Source organism: Drosophila subobscura, chromosome A (assembly GCF_008121235.1).
Source record: "Drosophila subobscura isolate 14011-0131.10 chromosome A, UCBerk_Dsub_1.0, whole genome shotgun sequence".
In the NCBI taxonomy this organism is placed as follows: domain Eukaryota; kingdom Metazoa; phylum Arthropoda; class Insecta; order Diptera; family Drosophilidae; genus Drosophila; species Drosophila subobscura.
Genome location: NC_048530.1, coordinates 19,206,188 through 19,227,958, shown reverse-complemented (window position 1 = coordinate 19,227,958; position 21,771 = coordinate 19,206,188). Strand labels below are relative to the sequence as shown.

Below are 21,771 nucleotides of genomic sequence, written 5' to 3'. Positions count from 1 at the left end.
AGTGACTTGGTCAGAGCTAAGTCATAGCCGAAGGCGGTTGCCGACCCAAGCCCGAGCCTGAATCCGACCCAGACCCCGGCCGCGACCCGACCCAACCCAACCCAACCCAACCCAACCCAACCCGACCCGACCCGAAGTACACCAAATCGCATACAACCTATTGCCCTTCATAATGCCACAGGGGTGCGGGTAGCGGGGTGGTGGATTGTGGGTGTAAAGTAGGAGGAACTGGCGGCAACGGTGGCTGTGGCGGCCAGATGATTTCAACTGAGATTGAAGATAAAACACATGCGCTCATCACGTTTGCTGTTTTGTGCCGTTTCTGTTTGCTGTTTCTCTTCGTGCTTCGTCGTCTTCGTCTCCTTCTTGTGCTTCTTCTCATCCTTGTCCTTAACGCTATTTTCCACACATACATAGACACATCGCAAGGCCGCACTCACACACACACATACAGAGAGAAACAATCACAGTGAAGCGCCGCACATGGCACTTGGCGCTTCCTTCGTCCACACAGTGTTCTGCTCCTCTGTGTCTGCTTCTGCTTCGTTGTCTCTGTCTCTGTTTCTGTGTCTGTTTCTGATGCTGCTATTCTCTGCTGTTGGCTTTGTCCCCGCTGGGAAATGCGCATCGCCAGCGGCGAACAAATATTTCGTTCGCTTTTTTTCTTGTTTTGTATGTTTATTTTTATTCAATTCCAGCAGCTCCCGTGTGCCACAGTGCATTCCGTTGAAGTTTTTTGTCTTGTTTTTTTTTGTGTGTGGCATCTCAAATATGATTCTGTTATTGTCTTAATTGGAAATCCAAGTTCCAGGCTTCACTTACCCAAATGGAACTGGGAATGTCATCTGCAATTCCCCATCAGCGACATTCTTCACAGTTTCAGTTTCAGAATTTAATGTATGTACATTCCATTAGCAGGCACAAATAAACAAAAATGGTGCCCAACTACAAGAGCAATCTTGCCGCAAGCAAAAACACGTAACACATTTTTGAGGGTCCCGCAATGGGGTGCTTTGGAAACTTTTGGTAACAGTTTTTGGGTTTGATTTGAGTCTGATTTCTTCACCTCAAATCGATGGTAATATAAGTATTCGTACTATAATATTTTACTATTGAAATATAACTTTTTCTTAGCCCAATTGATGTGATCCCTCACCCTCCCTATGAGTGCCGCAATGATCGCTTTCGCCTGCTTCACATGTGTAGATCCCAAGCGGTGCCACTTCATTTCCCAATGGGGGCTCGCTGCGGTTCGTTTCGGTTCGGCCTGGGTTCGGGTGCGTTCAGGTTCGCTTCGCACTGCGGCTGCTGCGGCGGAGCTTTCCTCAATGAACATGTGTGTGTGAGGCGGACAGGGACTGGCGACAGTGCCTTACTTTGGGCTTGGCTAAAACATTTTTTTGTAACAGTCGCGCACATCCTCCCTCCGGCTCACCCCCACACACACACACACACACAACCGCACGCACAGCTGTTCGGCTGGATTCGGCGGGGGTTCGACTTTCGGCTGTTTGGCTCTCGGCTATCGGCTCTCGGCTGATAAGCTGCTGCTGCTGCTGCTGGCTCCTGGCCTGGTCCTCAGTGCCAAACTGTCAATCGTGTAGTGCGGTCATGTGGTGCGGAGCCAGTGTGCGCTCTCCTCCAACTGTCCTTTGAGCCAGCGGTTTGTTGTAACCGAACCGAACCGAACCGAAACTGAAAGAAGGCACTGAAGCCGCCAAGAGTCCGAGCCATAGCCGCAGTAACAGCCGCAGAACAAGCACGGCAGTCAGAGAAACAGAGGCACAGCATCTCTCCGCGTTCTCACTTTATTTTTCTTCCTGTGTGTGCGTGCGTGTGTGTGTCTGTGTGTGTGTGTGCTAGTGTGTGTGATAGTGTCTGTGAGTGTGAGTTAGTGCTTCACCGTGCGGTCGTTCGTTTTGCCGAGTCGCCGCTCGCTGGCCCGCGTTGTTGTTCTCCATGGATTCCATAAATTTTGATTTCATTGCAACATTTAACCAAAACCAGGAAAATAAAGCAAGTTATTCCCCAACAACAAAAAAACACCCACAGCGAGAGAGGGAGAGAGAGTGAGCGAGAGCAAGGGATAAAGAGTGAGAGAGAGGAAAGTGCTCGAGTGTCAAAATAACCAACAAAAAGATAGAGAGCCAGCGCGAATCCAACCAACCATCATCGAAGCATCTAAAAATATTCAAAATAGTCCAAGAAAATATATTAACAGATTTTTGAATATTTGTTCGTTGGGTTTCATAATTGAATTCCTTATTTTTTTTTTGGAGTTTTTGTTTTTTGTGTGTGGATTGAACGCGTGTGCAGCAAAGCAAAGCAAGAGCAGAAGCTGAAGCTGAAGGTGAACAGAACAACAAAACACAACAACCAACAACAACAAAAGCAACAACAACAACAACCAACGACAACAACAGAACACGAGGAACAACATCTTTCAACACGAGGAACAAACATACTTTGAACAACAAACACGAGGAACAACAACGACCACAACGAGGATGATGATGGGCTGCTGGAAATGTGCGTAAAATGTGACCAAATCCTTTTGCCTCTCTACACATGTAATCCCACTCTACAGTGAAATTCCCCCTAACGGACGGACACTTGCGTACCCCAACAAGCAGATGGGCGGACAAATGTTTCATGCCAATAATCGTATAATTGCTTTGGTCCGAGGAGGCTTCAATAAATGTCCGCTTTGGGGGAGTTTCACTGTACATTATGTGCTATACATAAGTGTATGTACATTTTTTGTTGTTTGTATATTGGTCGAGTGTTTGACATCTTCTTTGAGGGGTGTCTCCGTGTGTGTGGTGTGTGACGCGGCAAATGTGAATTATGCAAAGGTGGCAGCCACATCTTGGCCGCTTGCTTTGTGTGTTAGCCCTAATCCAATTTGTCGCACACACCAGTGCCTCCCCCCACCACGCACTCAAACTCTGTAGTGTTGGTGTGGCTCTGTGTCTGTCTGTCTGTCTGTGTGTGTGTGCCAATTAGTTGACAAATTACGCAAAACTAATGCCAACATTTAATTGCCACAATGCCTGGATGTTCTTCAGCGTTTCAACATTTTTATTTATATAACGAAGCAGAGAGCACACCAACACACACACACACACACACACACACAGAGAGACTTGGAGACACAGTGACACAGCAAGGATTCATCCCAATTGAATGCCCCAAATCCTGGTGCCCCATCCCCCGCCGCCCCACTATATATTCATCTCAGTTCGACCCTAATGAAGTTGTGTGTGGCTGAAGGAAAAAAAATTACTCAATCGTTTTTAGTGTACGCGTGAGTGTGTGTGTGTGTGTGTGTGTGTGTGTGTGTGTGCTTGCATGTGTTTGTGTCTCAGTGTCTCTGGCTGTGTGCCACCCCCAGGGGTTAGGCCTTTGGCTGCCTTTTGCCACAGCCGCCTCTTGTCTGCGCCTTGTTATTTTTACAGCTCCTTGAGCCACTGACCAGAATTTCGTTTTCCTTTCCGTTTCTCATTTTTTTCTGGTGTAATTTGGTTTTTTTTTTAAGCGGATTTTGTTGGCTACAGGGGGGTGTAGTCCTTCCTCCACCGCAGCGTTTGTGGGGTGATGGTGGGGGGAGGGGTTGCGACAGGGTCCTCAAAACTCTATTAGCTTCATTATTAATAAAGTTTTCCCTTTTTTGTGTATGTTTGTGTGTGTGGCCCTTCATCAATGGGATTTCTTAATGATATTTCTTTTTGTGTGTGGGAATCTTTTGACAAAAGTTGAAAATTGTGTGTCCCCATCCCGATGGGGAATATCATGAATATTTGCTCACGAAATTGAATGGGAATTGCTTGTAAATGCCTTTTTTTATCGATGATCTGGAGTAGCTAATGCCAGCAATACCGAGGATGAACACCAAGAAATCTTATTTAGAAATTAGATTAGGAAAAAGTAGCCAGAAATGTCATTGATTGGTGATGCTTCAAAGTCGTTGATCCTTTCTTCTAAATGCTGTTAATTGATGGTATTGTTAACGCTTCGAGTTAGTGTTGGAATTTTTCAAACTGAGGATGTAAATTCTCATTAAGGCTAGAATACGAGCGAAAGGCTTTCACTTTTTGCCAAATCTTGAACCATCTTCAAATGAATTTCCTCACATTTCAGTCAGAAAAACAACGGAAGCCAGAAGACATATAAAAGAAGTTTAAATATTTTTTCAATTGCACATTATTCAGCAGTCGATACTTATTCCACGACCAGAAGTAGGATCAGTATGTGCCCATCAATGCACATAACTTTCTTGTTGTTTTGTGGCTAGTTTTCAAGACAATCCTCGAATTTAGAAAATTCCATCAATGTTCTTTCGGTATAAAGTTTTACTCATCTATCAAAAAACAGCTTCTACTCCGAGTCTCCCAATCTTTTCAAAGATAAACGCTCTTCAATCAACCGTTATATCCTCTCATGACGAGCAGAATCTCTTTCTGCTTTGGGGAATCCTGCTGACGACTCGTTAAATTCATTTTGCTGGAATCATGATTGGGCTTCATTCAAATTAATCCGCAGATGATTTCCACTTTAATTTAATTGCCGCATCCACAGCGTGTGCGAGTGTTGCAACATTCACTGTGCTGCATGCCACATTCCGCCATTTGTCGCGGGTCGAATATTAAATTGCCTTTCCCTTGTACCTAACGTTCTTCAGTGTCCCCCCCTCCCAACCATTAACCGACATTCACACTCATTTACACACACAAACACAGAGACTCACACACACACACGTATCCCTGCACATGCACGCGCGCTGTGGGTACCTCATTGACGGGAGTGGACCCTGATATTGCTCATACGCCGCGTATGTCCTGCCAGGAGCTGGCATCGGAAAATGTTTGCTTGTTTGTTTTGTCGCTGCCGCTGGTCGTTTGTGACTTTGATGGGTGAAAATTCAATGCCTTGCAGGGCGCACGATTGACCAGAGGGGGGTATAGATAGGGGGCATATAGTGGATGGGCGGGAAGGGCAGGATAGGAAGGGTAGGGCAGGGGTAAGCGGGTCAGAGAGAGGATTCTTTTTAGCCAGATTGGCTGGTGATTTTGCCGTTGATGCTATTTTCGGTTCAGAGCTGTGAATGAATGTCATAATCGATAATTTAATGTGGAAAATGGATGCTGCTGCCGCTGCCAGTCGTTTTTGTCCCATATTCTCTCTAGCCAGCTGCCTGCCCATGCCCATGTCCATGCCCCCTTGGCTCAGCACCGTCGCTGTTCTTATTCCTGCCAATGCTTTGCTTTTTTTTTCTGTTGGTTGGTGGACCAACGGCCATAAACGTGTTTAATTAATAGCAATGACACAAACACACACACAGGAACAGGCGCAGGCACTGAGCGCGAGAGTGTTGAAGAGCGCGAAGAGCAGAGAGTGAAGAAAAAGAAAATGATACTCGGCCAGAGTCACATTCGAAATATTCACAAAATAAACACTGAAGGGAAAAGCGGCAAAAGCGGTAGCACACACTCACCGAAACGAAAGATGCTCAAGGAGCAGCCAAGAGAAAGTATGGAGAAACCCAAAGACACAGCAGGAACAAGATGAAGAGAGAGTGAGAGAGTGAGAGAGCGAGAGACCGACACTTGGCACAAAAGAAAAATGCCAAAGACGAAGCAGAAACAGAAGAAAAAACAGCAGCAGCAGCAGCAGACGAAGATGCCGACTATGAAGGAAGGACAATGGCAAGCAGACGACGACATGTTTGCCTCGCTGTATATGTATTTATATATACATATGCACGTGTATGTGTGTGTATGTGTGACAGCAATAATAATAAAAACCTAGAAGCAGGCAAAAATCCCATGTGTATGTGTAGCACAAAAACACACACTCACACACACACACACAAAGGGAAATGCCAAGAAATGAAGTGCTTCTCTTTCACACACGGCATCAGACTCCCGCTTCCTCTCTCTCTGTGGGTGTGTGTGTGTCTGTGTAAGCCCTACAATTACATAATATGGTACGCGCATAAGACGAAAAGTATTATTAAAGCCTTTTTTGATTTCCGAGCAGCAGCATAACAGTCAGAGTCAGAGCTAAACTATTCCACAGAGAGCTGGGATTTCCCTCTTATTGATTAAGCGACACTCCAACAGACAGTGGCGGAGAGCTGCTGGGTGGCACAGGGAGAGGCTGAGAGTGAGAGTGCATTCTTGGTTGAGCGGGGTGCGGGGTCGGCGAGGGCGTCAGGGTGAGAGCTGTACAAATTCTGCTAGAAATTCTTTGGGGGCTCTCGCAAAGTGAAAGTGAACTGAAATTTTTGTTCAGCTGCTTAACAGCTCCTCCAGGCGCTCAACCGTTTCTCTCTTTCTCTCTGGTCCTGTGTGTGTCCTTGCCGTTGTCTATCCTTCCCCCTCGTTGTGTCCCTCTCCCCCGCGTTGTGTCCATGTGTTGAATGCATTTTTTTCGCTCTCTCTTGCTCGCATGCGAGTGTGATGAGTGTGTGAGTTTGTCCTACTGCCCTAATGAAATTACATAGACCAACGCTGGCCTGCCAACGCATGAAATGCACTCACACACACCAGCAGACAAACCGACGGACATACATACATATATGGAAAAAGAGAGAGCACGATAACGCTCTGGCAAATGGAGGAAACGGAAGGGATTGCACTGCTTTATGGGCAGACCGACGACACCAATGGTGTGCTTTTTCATAAATTGCATTTAGTTGGCCAAGTTTTCGCCTTTCCATTCCTTTCTTTTCCCCCTCTACAATGCCCTCCCCTTCTCGCTCTCTCTTTCTGTTATTTTTTTTGTATGTTACTTTTCAGTTGATTTGATTTTATGGTCTGCCAGGGCTCGACTACGAGCAGGAAAACGAGCAGCATCAGCACCAGCACCAGCAGCAGCAGCAGCAGCAGGAGAATGTGCAAGCAATGGACAAATGTGTTCGTAATGGATGCCAAGTTGAAAAGGTTTCTACTACAGCAGATTATTTATAAATGTTATTATGCTGCTGGGAATGTAAAGAGATAGAGGAGTCGACAGGCAGAGAGCCACAGACAGGCAGAGAGCTGAAAATGATTTGAAAAATGATTTCAAAATGAAGAACAATTTTTTTCGTTTTGTTTTTATTGCACGGGGAGGATTAAATGGAGCTTTGCCAAATCGTTTAAATACAAAAAGGTTTTGTGATTAAGTGGCAGTCTAAGGGTAAAACAAGCAGTGTAGAAGGCAGGATACCTCAGGATATTTAAAGTTATATTAGGAGCAGACTCTACATACCATACTGATGTAGGTTTTGGCACAAAAATCATAGAAGACAATAAGGATTAGTTGGAAAAGAACTGGCAAGAAAAGATTTCAGGATGAAAAGGAATCCTTAAACGATTTTCTTTGCCACATTGTGGAAGAGCAAGACCCAATGCATCAAATAATTGTTGAATTTCAATATGTGACAGTAGCTGAAACTGCAATTTAATTTGCTAATTGCATTCAAGGCTAAACTATCATATCCAATGACACAGCCCAGACACACGCTCCTTGACACACACACACACACACACTCTCCGCACACTAATATGTCTGAGCTTATGCCACTATTAACCATATTCGATTACTCTTACCATTCGTTAAACTAATTAATTGGCATGCGAATATGTGTGTGCGAGATAATTGATTCTATTCAGTAATTGCATCATCAGAAACCATATTTTCGCAATCGATATCAAAGCTCAAAACTCAATTTCGGAATCTCTGAATTTGTGAATTTCATTTTTGCACCCGTTCGAGGTTCTCTGTGCTACGCTCCACCATTAAATGGTTAAACGTTGTGGTTAATTTAATCCGTGTGGAAGCTGATTTAATGTGAAAATTAACTTTAATCGATGTCCCACTCAATTAACTTTAATACAAATGCAATTAATGCCGAGAATGTGCTACAATTTTGTGGTCTCAATCGGGGAGTGTCCTTAATCAATCGATTACCTATCGATTACATAATCAATGAATGGGTTAAGTTCTTTCGGTAAAAGTCTGTCCCTAATATTTACCCACACAATTAGTGCATTTTCCCTTTACTTTTCCTTTTTTCTCTTCCCATTTTCACCTTCTTTGTGTAGTCAACCTCTGCTCCTGTGCTCCAGTGTTCCTTACTTTCGATTATCCATGTGCCCAAGTACCCAGCAACCATAAACATCTCTGTTTCACTCGGTCATCCCATTCGCGACGCCCCAAACGAGGCATCTTCATCTTGAACGAGCACGCAGGAGACAGAAGCGGTAGGACACGTTCCCCAGCTGACTTGGGCTTTGAGGGGCAACTAACTCATTTGCCAGCGAGCTTTATCGCCGCATCTTTTGGTGCTGGTGCTGCTGCTGCTGTTGGCACGTGGTACGTGCCTATTAGCCGAAACGTGTTTCATTTGAATGCTTTGTCCTGTCCTGCCATAGAGTGGCTGGCTGGGTGGCTCTACTTTGGCCATTTGGGGATGGCATGTAACAGACACTTTATACCATTAATTTCCATTTTGATTGCCCTGCACACACACACACACACGCAAAAACTGACACCCACACAAGCACGAGGATCCTTTTTGTTAACCTTTATTCCCCAGCAGGCAAATCAATCAAACATCAGTTTTCTGTTTGAGGCAAAAAAGTACTCTCCTTTTTTTGTCCTGTTCCTTTTTTGATGGTTTTTGAGCAATTTTCATTTAATTACGAACATCCTGGCAAGCAAATTGATTGTGTGGGCTCTCTCTCTGCCTGCAGATGCCATCAATCATGTCTCAGACACAGTCCCAGTCCCAGTCCCAGCTCTCAGCACTCTAGGGCACCCGATGCCCTACTCCAGCATGAACTCAGAAAGGGTTGATACACAGACTACGACTCATCCTAGACGCTCAAAAGTTAAACTCACTGAAGAAAGGCAAGTTCTTCAGCCTCTGACACGGTTCTCCATCAATTAGCCATATGAGGGTGCCCCATGTGCCCCAGCTACCCCAAGTATTTCTTTCGCACATTGCAGGAGAGCATAAAGGCTGCCGACGACACCTATCCAGCTCGAAGGCAGTCAAATGACTCGAAGGCAGACCGAGTAAATGCACACCAGGGACACACACACACGCGCTCGTAAATGAGAGATGGATGCCCCATCCATTTTGCATGGCCTTTGCGTTCCTCGTGAGTGTGTGTGTGGTGCGGACATGAGGCATGTCAAATAGTTGTCAATTATTTTTATTACGACTTCTCCCCTACCCCCAACCGCTCCGGACTTGACTTGACTTGAATCGACATGCGAGTGTGTACTCATGTGCCCCTCACCGTCACCGTCACCGTCACGCCCTTCCATTCAGCGGGTTTCTTTTATTTTACACGAATTCTCGTGCTCATACAATATGCACATACAGACGCATATGTATTCCCTTTTTAACGCATTTATTATTATTTTGGACGAGCGTCTTTTGTTGATTGCCAGCGAAGGCGCGCGCGAGCGTCCTTCGTCGCGCTGGGTTCAAGTGTAGGCTTAATTGGCATTCATCTGCCAGCCTATGACTGTGTGTGTCCCTGTGTGTTTGTGTGTGTGTATATATTTTATAATTTTTCCATTTCTCTTTTCGCCCGCCCCCCAAGCCCCCCGTGCATACACATTTCTGTGTTTCCTGTGCCGTGGCACTTTCTGCTGCTGCTTTTTACGCTTTCATGCGCATTGTGCGCACTTTTCCTGTCATTCGCGTAATTGTATGAGTGAAAGTCCATATAGTATGTATGCATGCGTGACTTCTGTGTGTGTGTGTGTATGTGTGGCATTTGATGGAAACAGCCTCAGCCTCAGCTGAGCTCGTCTCAGTTGTGTTCAGCAGCGTACAGCGTTACCTTTTTGATGCACTCACAATGGGTATATCCGACAGAGCTTAACAACAGGCCACAAAAGCAGGAGACACGATTGGGAGAAATGTTTAGATTTTTGTTGAAACTGTAGATCATTTTTCTTGCTGTCAGTGTAAGTTATTTTGAACCCATTTGAGGGGTCTTTTATTTCACTTATTGAAAGTTTATTACATTCCAACTATTCATAATCGTTTCTCATAAGTCATCTTTCGCTTGCTCCGAGTCAAATAATGGCCAGAGCAAAAGCAAAGACCTCCTCTTTCTGTTGTTCCCAGAGATAATCCAAACAAATTTCGAATTTCTCCCCTTATAAAATCCTCATCAGTTTATTGTCTACTCTGGCATTGGCTCTGCAAGGGCATCTGCTGTGTCGTTGTCAGTGCTTAACGTTTATTTGCTTGCTTTTTGTGCTGCTCTGTCGTCAGTCTTAACAACAAATTCAAATCCAGCGGAAGTAATTTGACGCACATGCGGGCGGGGGGGAGCACTGTGACTGTGACCCTCGTGGTACCTCTAACCTACACTAAGCACCCCACCCCCTGCTGTTCGGCGTTCATCATTTGAATTTGAATTGACAGGCACAGATGGGAGGAGGAAAGAGAAGAGCAGAAAAGTGGAGAAGCCAGCGAGAACGAGTTTTATGCCAACTGTTGTGTGTGTGTGTGTGTGTGCGTGTGTGGATATGTGTGTGTGATGCCAATTATGTGTGTGCGTGCCTGGCCCGCTCTGTCTGCTTTTGCTTTCTTCGGTCTTTCTGTCTGCGTGTGTGCGAAAATATTTCCCGTTGCATACTTTCAGGCAACTCCAGGCCAGATTTTATTTGCTTCAATTAAATATTTAAGCTAATTAGCTTACACTTCACAGCCAGACAAAAGTTGATTGATGCGAAGCGTTAAATAATTATGCTTCACCCCCCCTGCCCCACTACCACGCCACACACCGGCTTCCGCCTCTCCTTTTTCTCTCTCTCTCTCTCCCTCTCTCTGTACTCCGATGCTCCTGTGCCCTGGGGCTGGGATCAGCTGAATGAATGGCTGAGGTATATACAATATGGCATCTGGATGGGTGGGTTTTTTGCATGTGTGTGTGTGTGTGTGTGTGGTGCAATTAAGTGCAAAGGCATTAAGGGGCCAATCCAATGAAGCGTGCCAGCTGAATCGGAGCACCGGGTGAAGGGTTCGTGTGTAAGTGAAGGTGGCTCTGTGTGTGTGTGTGTGTGTCTCTGAGTGTGTGTTTATGTGTGGCCTGATGCTCCTTCAATGGGCTTTGCGCTGGATTTGAAGTGAGTGCTGGTACTAGCCCAGACGCCAAGGATCAGTAAATGTGGTCAAAGAAAGAGCTGCATAACGAGCAGCAGATGGAAATGGAATTGAAGAAAAAGTATTGCTGCTGGAAGAGGAACAAGAGCTTGAGTTGGAAATGGATTGGCAACTGGTGATGGCAACGAGGCTGGAGCTGCAGTTGCGGTTAAGACAAGAGCTGCGGCTACCTCCATGGTAGAATTTGGCAGGAGCAGAAGCTGAAGCACCTCAGGAAGTAGATGGAAACCTCCTGCAAGTAGCTCGAAGGAAACTCATTACTTATAATCCGATTACCAAATTGATGGAAGCCACAAAATAATTATGTTCATCCTACAATTGATTTATTTTTTTCTTAGTTTGAATTGCAGCGCTAATTGGCGAAATTTTGCCAGCAATGAACTCGTATGTTTTCCAATTGCGGTTGGATGTTGGCTAGTTATTTTCACGAAAACTAGAGATGGGAACCAGGGAATGTAAAGCAGAAATATAAGCCATCAGTTGAGATATTTGGTACATGGCTAAAGCTCCTGCATCTGCCTCAGCTCATTCTCTCTTGCTCTTGCTGCAGTCACAGCATTCCTCCTGTTCCAATCTCGGAACCTCGTCCAGCTTCCACTTCAAGGCCAACCACAGGTCAAGCTGCCTGCTCAAGTTTCCACCTTGGCCGCAATTCCTGCTGCAGCTGTGGTTCCTGTTTTGACCGCAACTGTTGCTCTGACCACAACGTTTGCTTCGGGTCCTGCTGCTTCCGACAGCATCTGGTTGTTCGAATAGTGGTTTTTACAAATTCCAAAAACGATGCCATGGGCGGAGGCTGGGGGCATGACAACATGCACTTCAAATAAATTGTAAAGTTTTTTGCCGCATTTACTTTGGAGTTTTCTGGTGCCATCTGTCAGTCTATTGTCGGATGTGTTATCACTTTTGCTCTTTAATTGGGCAGCTCTTTAATTATTTTCACACTGCTGACAGCTCATTTGGCAACACAATAGACGAAGAGATACTCGTGGAAATACAATGGTCGGAAGACTCTCCTATAAACAATAATTACGAATGGCCACAGTGAAGCATTCGCCGTAAATTCAGGTGTAAATAAGCATTATGGCCTTTAGCTCTTATCGTCATCATTGAAAGGAAATCTCCAGGGAGACCAGTGGGAGAGAGGATGCCAAACCATTGTTCGAGTAGCCCGTGTTCGATGTCATTGTTCTGTGCTATTTGCAACCATCCATTCATCCATTCATTCGTCGTAGTGGGTATTCGCATGGCGTTCGTGCAGTGGAGTAACCGTATAAAGTCAATTGTAGCCAATTCGCGGGCCCCCAGCACATTTCCACTGTTGCCATTGGCATTCGACAATTGCATTTACCCGACTCGACAGTGGCCTCAGGCACGCGGCGTATGCGTAATATGGCCAGCGGTTGAGTAAAATTAAATGCCAGCCAACTGGCAGCCACCAACAGCCTGGCCATTAATTTCCATTGCCGCGGATGCCACCGCCTCCATTAAAACGCTTTTCAATTTTTCAAACAGCAGCCATAGCAGGTTGCAAGGTGGCAAAAGCAAGCAAAGTGCAAAAAGGAAATCGACAGCAACAAAATAAAAAAAGAAAAAGAAAGCAGCAAAGAAATTCTGACATTGAAAAATTGTTGAGCCAAGCGGGGGATAAACAGCAAACACCGAACCGACGGACAGGCGAACAAACATTCAGAGCGTGGAGAGTTGAGCAGAGTGGAACGTGGCACGTGGGAGAGAGAGCATCGGCTTTAATCAGCCAACAAGCAGCGCCCCACGCAGCGATGAGAATTTCTAGCGATGGGATAATTGTAGCCATTTCCCACTATCGAAGGGTTGTGTCGATTCATTTGCACACAATTGCTGGGCTAATTGGGCGGAATGAATAGGTGAGGGAGTGAATGAAGCTTTATCGCAGGATGCAAGAGCGGAAGTCATACATCCCTGAGAATGGGATGCGGCAAATGAATACAAAAATATATCTAAGAGTAAACCAGCGAGAGAGCCTCAGAAAATGTGCAAAAAAATCAGAAAAATAAGCTTTTGTAGAACCCATTGAACGATGGAGAGAACGGGAGAGCATCGGGTTGAAGCTGAATGAAAAATGATTTAAATCCAAGAGATTCCCCACCGATTGTTCCATGCTGACCAGAAGACCTCTAACCAGCATAAAGCAAAGAAGAAAAAATTGTATAACGAAAAAAAACATTAATGAAGTTAGAACGGAGTAATGCAGAGAAAATGAGAAAAGGAATAACTTGAGAAAAAGTATAAAGTTGGCCAAGCGACGCAAGGAATAAGTGAAGGAATAAATAAATGAAGGAATAAATTATGAAAAGAGTAAAACGAATGAATAAACGATTAAACGAGCAAATAACCAAAAGGAAGAAATGATTAAGAACTTAAATGAGCAAAGCAAAACGAATGGCAAACGAACTCGGGAGTAAATGTGCGTAGAAATGTTTGAATCTGTTCGTTGCATCACATTGCGTACACGCCTGGCAGTACACATGGCTAACTAACGGAGTAGTCTGCAATCAGGTGGCCAAAAAGAGAGCACACACAGGGGCTGACAAAGGGGGGAATCCACATGAACAAACAATTACGTAAGCAACTGGCACACTTAAAGCGACAATCGCCAGGGTCGGGTCTCCTCCATCCAGTCACCAAGTCACACATCCAACCATCCCATCCCATCCAGCCAACCAACCAGTGTAGTGCCTGTGAGCCAGTCACCGAGGCACTGTGGCAGCCGCGGGCCACAAAAATCGAGAGCCAAAGTGCATTAAAAATTCAACGTCTCTGCGAATGATTTTTCACTTTGCGCTCAGCGTGAGATGTGCAGATAGTCGGCCTGACGGCGGGTCCTGGCTGCAGGGGGTTACTCGCACACAGAGCGAGAGAGAGAGAGAGAAAGAGGGAGCGAGAGTGATGGCAGAGGAGGGGATGGGTAGATGGTAGATGATGATAATGCCTTGTGATTGCGTTCATTGCATCATGTTTCATGCAGGAGGCAGCCTGAGCTCAACCCCAGCCCAAGCCCCAGTCCCAGTTTCAGTCTCATCCCCAGCTCAGTCCACACCGAAAGGTTCCCCAGATCCATGATGTGTGCTTTCATTTCCCCAGCGTTCACTTTATTCTACTCGTCTGCGTGTGGCTTAATAATTTTATTGCCCTTGGTTACGCTTTATGCTTGGACTGGCTGCAGGATAAGCTTTTTCTTGTGTGCCCCCCATGGCCCGTGCTTCGTGCCCCTCTGCCGGAGACTGTTTCTGTGTCGGTGTCTCTGGGCGTGTGTGTGTGTATGTGTGTGTGTGTAATTGCATTATTCCTTTCGTTGGGAAAACAGTTTTCTTTTAATTGAATTTTCCGCACGCTGCGCGTTGCTCGACGTCTCTCTGGCTTATTTGCATACGAGTGTGTCTCTCTGTCTCTCTCTCTGTCTGTCTGTCTGTCTGTGTGTGGTCCCCAGGTTGGCTGGCGTCTCCAAAGGGTTCTGTTTCCTGCCTTTATATATAAATCACTTTCTGGCAATCCCCGATTCGATTTGAAGACAAACAGGAAGATCTTTTACCACCCCACCAGCCACCTGATATATGACCTTTATTATGGGTGTGATGTGGGCTGCTGCTGCTCTGGCGTAGGCTGGCGATAAATAAATCGGTTTAAGAGGTGCCACATATTCGGAAAAAATTTATTACGCTCTCGGCTTATGCGGCGTATGAGCAATTCCCCCATGGATGCCACACTCCCGGCAATTGATACAAAATCACAGTGGCACAAATTGCTTCATCTTTGAGTGTGCAGAGGCAGGCTCTGCATGTGTGGCATGTAGGTCGTATTGTGAGCGAGGGTTTTGTGATGGGGTTGGGGATTCACTCACTGACTACTGAGTGTCATGTTTATGCATGAGGCAATCCACGTAACGAGCAGCATCGGGCGAAAGGCGAAACGCATAACGAAAAGCCCTTCCCTACCCTGCTCTGCCACATGCCACGGCTTATTATCAAAGTGGCCACGTCTCGGCTACCCGAGATGGTATCTATCACAGCCCAGCCACCCACCATGGAGTGCTGAAACGAACAGCAAGCAGCATACTCTATCCATCAGGTGTGAAATGACATTGAGCGAACCGAAAGCGAACTCCACCTTTTGTGTGCCCATAATCCAGTGATTATTTTCCCACTATCCAAAGTCTTTATTTTCCATGGTTTTTGCTGAGGCGTAACCTTAGTTCGGCAATAAACAGAGCTAGAAATCGTTTATCTCGCTTTCAGTTGTATATTTTTTTTATCTTTAAGGATAACTTTACACAGCTTTTATGAATTTTTAAAGCCAAATTCCCCATTGCCCCATTTTTTTTTTTTGTCATCGAAAATGATAATTTATTTACGCTTTAGCATAGACAAACGAAGGGTTACGCAGAGAGAGAGAGAGAGAGAGAGCGACTCCGAAGCACTAGGCATCCGAAATATAAATATGGCTAGCACCTTGTCGACAACCTAGCAAGAAGAATGTCCCCAGGGTATTGGTTTTTGGCCACGGCTGTTGATTCTGCATGAAATTTCTATGGAAAGAGACTCCCAACATGGTGAATGCCAAGGCAGGGAGAGATTTTGGGGCACTGGGTAGGTAGGTAGTTATTGAGGGGCTCATCCTTGTCACTGCGGTGATGCTCTTTCATGCAAATCGTGTCTCATCCTAATTTATGCTTCGGCTCAGTTTACAAAATTTACATGAGACAGCCAGAGGATTGGGCGGGTACAGCAGCAGCAGCAGCAGTAGGAGCAGCAGCAGCTGCTTGACCTACTCCTCTGCCAGTCGCCCCTTGCCATCGTATCCAAAATCAACCATCAGCATCAGCATCACCATTGCCCATCCTACATCCAGAATCACTTAAGTCGGGCTATATGCATGAGCAATGGCAACATTTGGCTTAGCCAGAGTGGCATCTCTCTCTCCTCCGTGTCGTGTACATAACTTCATATTCATAACGTACCATAGGATTTCTTTGTTGCCTCGTCGACTGAAGCGACTGAAGCTTGTCGGCCTGTCTGCTCCTTGTTGCGGTCTTGAGACAACGCCAAGCGAAAAAGCAATCCAGCCGTAACAGAATGAGCCACGGGGTAAGAGAAACAGCAAGACATAGACTGAGAATGAGAGACTGAGACTGAGACTGAGTGACAGCGGCAAAAAAGGACAAAGGACGCGCCTAGTGGACAACAGTTTGGCTACTTAGTGGCCAAACATTTGACATAATCGTTGATAAGGGATTCCCAAACAAAACGAACAAGAAAACTGCGAAAAGGAACACGCAGTAGCACAAAAGCCAAGGACAATTGTGCGAGTATCTCTGGTTGAATCTCGAATACACTCGGGGCCAGATTTTTTTTCGCAATTGACTAGCGACTTGTGGGTTAGGCACAGCACTGGGCGGGGCTGTCTATCTTTTCAGTAAGTTTTTTGGCGAACTTTGTTTTTTGGGTCAAGTGAATGCAGAGAAATCTTTTGGCATTCAAGATTCCATCACTGATTTCAACTGTGCCTCTTTCCGCCATCTACTATGTATTCCTCCAAGTACTACTTTTTCCCCATTTAAGTGCTCGGACGTACATACATATATTTGACATCTTTTGACACTATGAACCGTCTGTAAAGGAGTGTATTATATAAAGACTGTTGTGGTAGCTTTAAGCTGAGCTTTAACTAAGTTTTTCCAAAGACAAATTGCTTTCAATCGTTGTTAAATCGGAATTCAAGAATTAACTAAACTATCTGTTCAGACGATGCATCGCGATGGTTGGATCGCAAGAGCAAGCGCGAGACCACTCTCACTCTCTCTATTTACACTACTCACTGTATATGCATAATTAGTTTAAGCATATGCGACAGCTGTGGTTCCTTCGTCTATCCTTTCCGCCTTCTTAGTTGCTGCACTTCTCTCACGCTCTATCCATCACTCGAACTCGACTGGGCACTACCCGAACTGCTCGTACGCTTTCCCATTTGGTCAGCCCGCCCTTAATTATCCTTGTTCTGATCATCATAGCTATTAATTAGCTTATCGTTTTTGAAATTACTCTGCAATCGCTTACAAATAGAATTAACTTTTTCCTTTTTTAAACATTTTCTCTAAATCAAAAATCAACAGCTATTAAAAACGCTTAAAAGCTTAACAGCGATTATTTGTAGCTGTATCCATTTATTCGATTACTTGCTGACTTTCACTTAACAACAAACTTTTACCATGAAATCCTTTAAAAAAAAGATTTATCTCGTATGAAAAATAAATATATATTTACTACGCGTCGCCGTATGTAAATTGATTTATTTTTTGCCTTTATAAATGATGCTTGTGTGGCCAAAATTTGCATACTTTTTACCTTAATGAATGATATGCAAATTTGTAGATGTGTATAAGTGTGTGTGTGTGTGTATGTGTTTGCATTTTGTATTCCATTTTTTTTTGTCGCACATATTTATATGGATTTTCTTGGAATATTATTTTAACCACCTTCCATAATTTTAATTCCCGTAGGCGTTGACAAAAAACAAACACACAAAAATGCCTTCACAGCCCTCGTCCAAATATAGAAAAAGTCATGCATTTTAATGTACATTTCTCACATCGTTATTTTCAGCGACATGTCCCTTAATTAACTACAAGAAAAAAACCCAATCAAAATCCTGTGAGTGCTGCGATTTTTTTCGTTGTGATTTTCTGTTTCAAAATTTGAATTTTACATAACGTATACGCCGCATGGTACCGACACGATAGGTTTTTGATAAATATTCTCTCTGTTCTCTGGTGTGTGTGTGTGTGTGTATGTGTGGCTGTGCTTGACTGTCGGCTGTTGGCTGTCGGGTCTCGGGGCTGACAAGTGGCTACCATTTTTTAATGTCACTTTTTTGTTGGACGCTTGGGGGTTTGGTATCGGTGTATGGGGGGTATATAGGGGAGGTTGAATGGGTATTCCTTACTGCCCAATGGAGCGTACATTTTGAAATTGAAATCAGAAGGAGAACGATGGAGAGAAGCACAATACACAGGCACTGGCACAGACACAGGCAGAAGCACAAGTAGAGGCATGGAGCAGCAGCAGCAGCAGCCGTTGCCAGTTTCTTCTTTATCTCTCTCGCCTGTCAGTGGATGCTTCATTGAGTTTTATGTGGAAAAATTCGCAGATACGCTTGCGTATATACATATATAATATATCCTATATATATTTAGTATGTATATGTGTATGTACATGTGTATGTTTGTATGTAGCCTGACCAGGCAATAGCTCGTAAAACTTGCAGCGGCTTCTTCAGCTCGGTAAGCCGTTTAAGCGTTCGCACAAAGTGTTAAGTCTCTTACTTTGTGTTGGCCCTTGGCCCACACCAACACCTCAGTTCTTCCCCCTCTCAGTCCTCTCGTGATTTAACCGCTTTGTTCCCCCTCTGGCGTGGCCAAGTTTATATCTCCTTGGCGGATGTTTGAATGCTTTATAATTACATTTTATGTGCCATCGTTGGGTCTGCCAGTATATACAGCAGGATGCCAACAGGTGCAATTCATGGAGTCGGGTCGGAGTCCAGTCCGAGTTGGGGTAGATTCCAGTACAGATTCCGGGCCACATACCGGGGCTGACTGTGGCACAAAGTCCGGGCACAGAGCCCTTCCTTTGGCCATCGTTTATTTAATTTACCGACCGACCGACCGACCCTCTATGTATTCCAACTCTATCCATGCTACTCTGAAGGATACTTACTAGATTTGCTCTGCTCCTAAGAGCCACACAAGTGCACGAACAATACAAGTAAGTAAGTCTTATCCTTGGGGGCCATCCATGCGACTCTCTCTCTGTCTGTCTGTCATACATTTGATTTACATTTGCGACATGTTTACAGCCTCGTTTGAGACATGAACTTTTCTTTTTGTTGTTCTGTTTTTTGGTTATTCAACCACACCGCAGGGTGGCCTCCTCCGGACGTATTTTAATAAACAATACTTGGCCCCATTGTTAACCGTAATAAATCCGCAGCCACTGCCGGGCACAAGGCATCCTCGTACTCGTAAAGCGACGCCATTGTCTCCCTCACTCTTTGTAATGAATGCCGAGTGAATGCTAAGTGAGTGCTGCCGAATGAATGCCGAATGCCAAAAGACTTGAATCAATTTGATTAAGCGCCAAATTGATTGGCAATGATGCGTGATTGATTGCCAACTGATTGAATTGGCGCACAGCGTGAAACATGGTTGCTGGAATGTTGATTGATCTGTGGTCGATTGATTTCACAGGTTATGATTTTAATGGCTGATTTTGCAGAGCATTTAAATCACAGATGATTGAGCCAAAAGGTGCGAGATCACCTTTGGCTAGCGTTAATGATTGAAGCGCAAATCAAATCAGAGTTAAAGCTCCACGATGCCCAATGGAAATGATCAACAAAGTATTCAGATTGAATCATTGCTAATTGATACGCATTTTTATTGTTGATTGATGACCCCTTTTCAGCACTAATAAATGGCATTGTCCAGCGGCTAATCTGCTTAAGAGACACACACACACACAGGAACACATTCATAGATGGGCTTACTGTCCTGTATCCTGTAGACTTTACTATCCTCTATAGATTAGCACACCAATCAATCAGGGGCCATCAATCATTGTGCTCTGGAGTTGAGTAACTTCTCCATGCAAAGGCTTCAATTACGCCCCCAAATCAAACTTGCCACAAAGTTAATGAACTTTTGCTTGCCCCACAGAATATACCACAGACACACACACCCACATACACACATACACACACTTCTAGGCACTCCCATCCACCTTCCACTCAGCCAGCCCTTTCCATACAAGTCTCGAGACTATTTATTGTAGATGACTTTGGGGCGAAAAGTTTTGTATTTAACTGCAAATGGGGTGTGTACAGATATATGTGTATGTGTGTGTGTATGTGTGTGCGCTGCTCCAACAATATTAATTTGAATTGCAATCCAAACAAGAGAGAAAGGTGGGAAATTTGTGGACCGAAGCTGTAGATACCCTGGCAGATTTTCCAAACTAAATGAAAGTTTGAACGATTTATTTTTGCTTGGAATATGCATTGGAATTTCAGCTTTTCATACTTCCAAGTCGCATATAGACTGCCTTTAGCCTAGATTTTCGAATGAAAGAGCTTCAGCTGAGAGAGAACGTTCCACATAAAGCGAACACGAATTGAAAAAAATAAATATTTGATGAGGTTTTTCACAGACACCCTGCCCGGTTTATTTCTTATACATATGAAACATTTTGATTCAAAACATTTCTCATATACTAGTGAACATTTTAATAAAAACATTCTTTAGACTTAAGACATTTAAATGCAGCAAAATCTCACCAATTAGAATTGTCCCAAAATTAGAACCGTCCATTTTAATGCACCGCATTTTTGTTTATAACCTAAACAGCTTTGCCTTTTAGGTTGAGGTAATTCTGCTGCAATTATTGTAAAATACCGATATCTTAATTTTATTGGGGAAATAGGTACAGCTTTCATTGGAAATATTTTAAAGCTCATATGAAAATCAAAATATCCCTTGCAAGGGTATAACAAGTGTGCGTAATAGACATACAGAATCGAGAGATAGAGAGAGGCAGAATGAAGGAGTAGATTGTGGCTGCCCTTTAAACGACTTTTGCTAGAGGAATTCAGTTAAAAACTAAACCGATCCAAAAGCCCAAATGAGCTGAAAGTTGGCCGACACGCACACACACACACACACAAGGCCACTAATGCGGCACATTAAATGTTTGCCTGGCTGTGCCTGTGTGTGTGTGTGTGTGGGCCTTTAACCTTGTAACTAAATTGTTAGACATTTTAATTAATTTCCACTTTAATGTTTACTTAGCTAAATGTTTTCTTCGCTGCAGGCAACAACGTCAGAAACAACAACAGCAGCAGCAGCAGAAGATACAACAGCTACAACAGATACTTGTAACTAAAGTGACATGAGGCCTTAGCAACAAAAGCAACACCCAAACAACAACAACAAAAGACAACAGCAACAACAGAAGCAACCGTAGAGCACTAAAAACCAAATTACAAACAATTAAAAGAGAACACGGAGAAGGATCCTCCAGAGAGCTTGACAACGGTAGAGGCGGCGCACCCACAAAGCTAAAAGGAATAACCACCCGACCCACAGCCTGAAAACCCCCCAGAAGAGTAACAGAAGTGGGTGGAGCAGCAGCAACGAGGAGGAGGAGGCAGAGGAGGAGGAGTAGCAGCAGCAGCAACTGTAACGAGTAAAGCGGAAGGTGGAGGAGTATCGCAGCAGCGGCCTACATGCCTATAGCAGCAGCAGTAACCAAAACAGCAGCAGCAACGTTTATGGCCAACTAAAACTAAATAGCGGCCACCCCAGAACCAAACCAAACCAGAGGAAAGACCCCCGGCCGGGGCACAGTACTAGCAGTGGTGACACATAGTTCATCATCTGCATTCCAACCATTTGCCAGGACCTTTTGTGTCTTTCTGTCGCATCACAAACAGGCACACACAAACAATAGCAACAACAACAACAGGCAAAGGCAAAGGCGGTGGTGGGGGTGGAGGAGGAGAAG

At 44.6% G+C, this 21,771-nt stretch overlaps 1 long non-coding RNA gene across 1 annotated transcript; it reads left to right on the top strand.

Annotated features, from left to right (window-relative positions):
* Positions 1-2,456: 2,456 nt before the first annotated feature.
* LOC117891334 lies at positions 2,457-21,745 on the top strand. Its single transcript, XR_004648620.1, has 4 exons — positions 2,457-2,529; positions 8,621-8,628; positions 18,133-18,137; positions 21,119-21,745. It is a non-coding gene; the product is annotated as an uncharacterized LOC117891334 (long non-coding RNA).
* Positions 21,746-21,771: the final 26 nt, after the last annotated feature.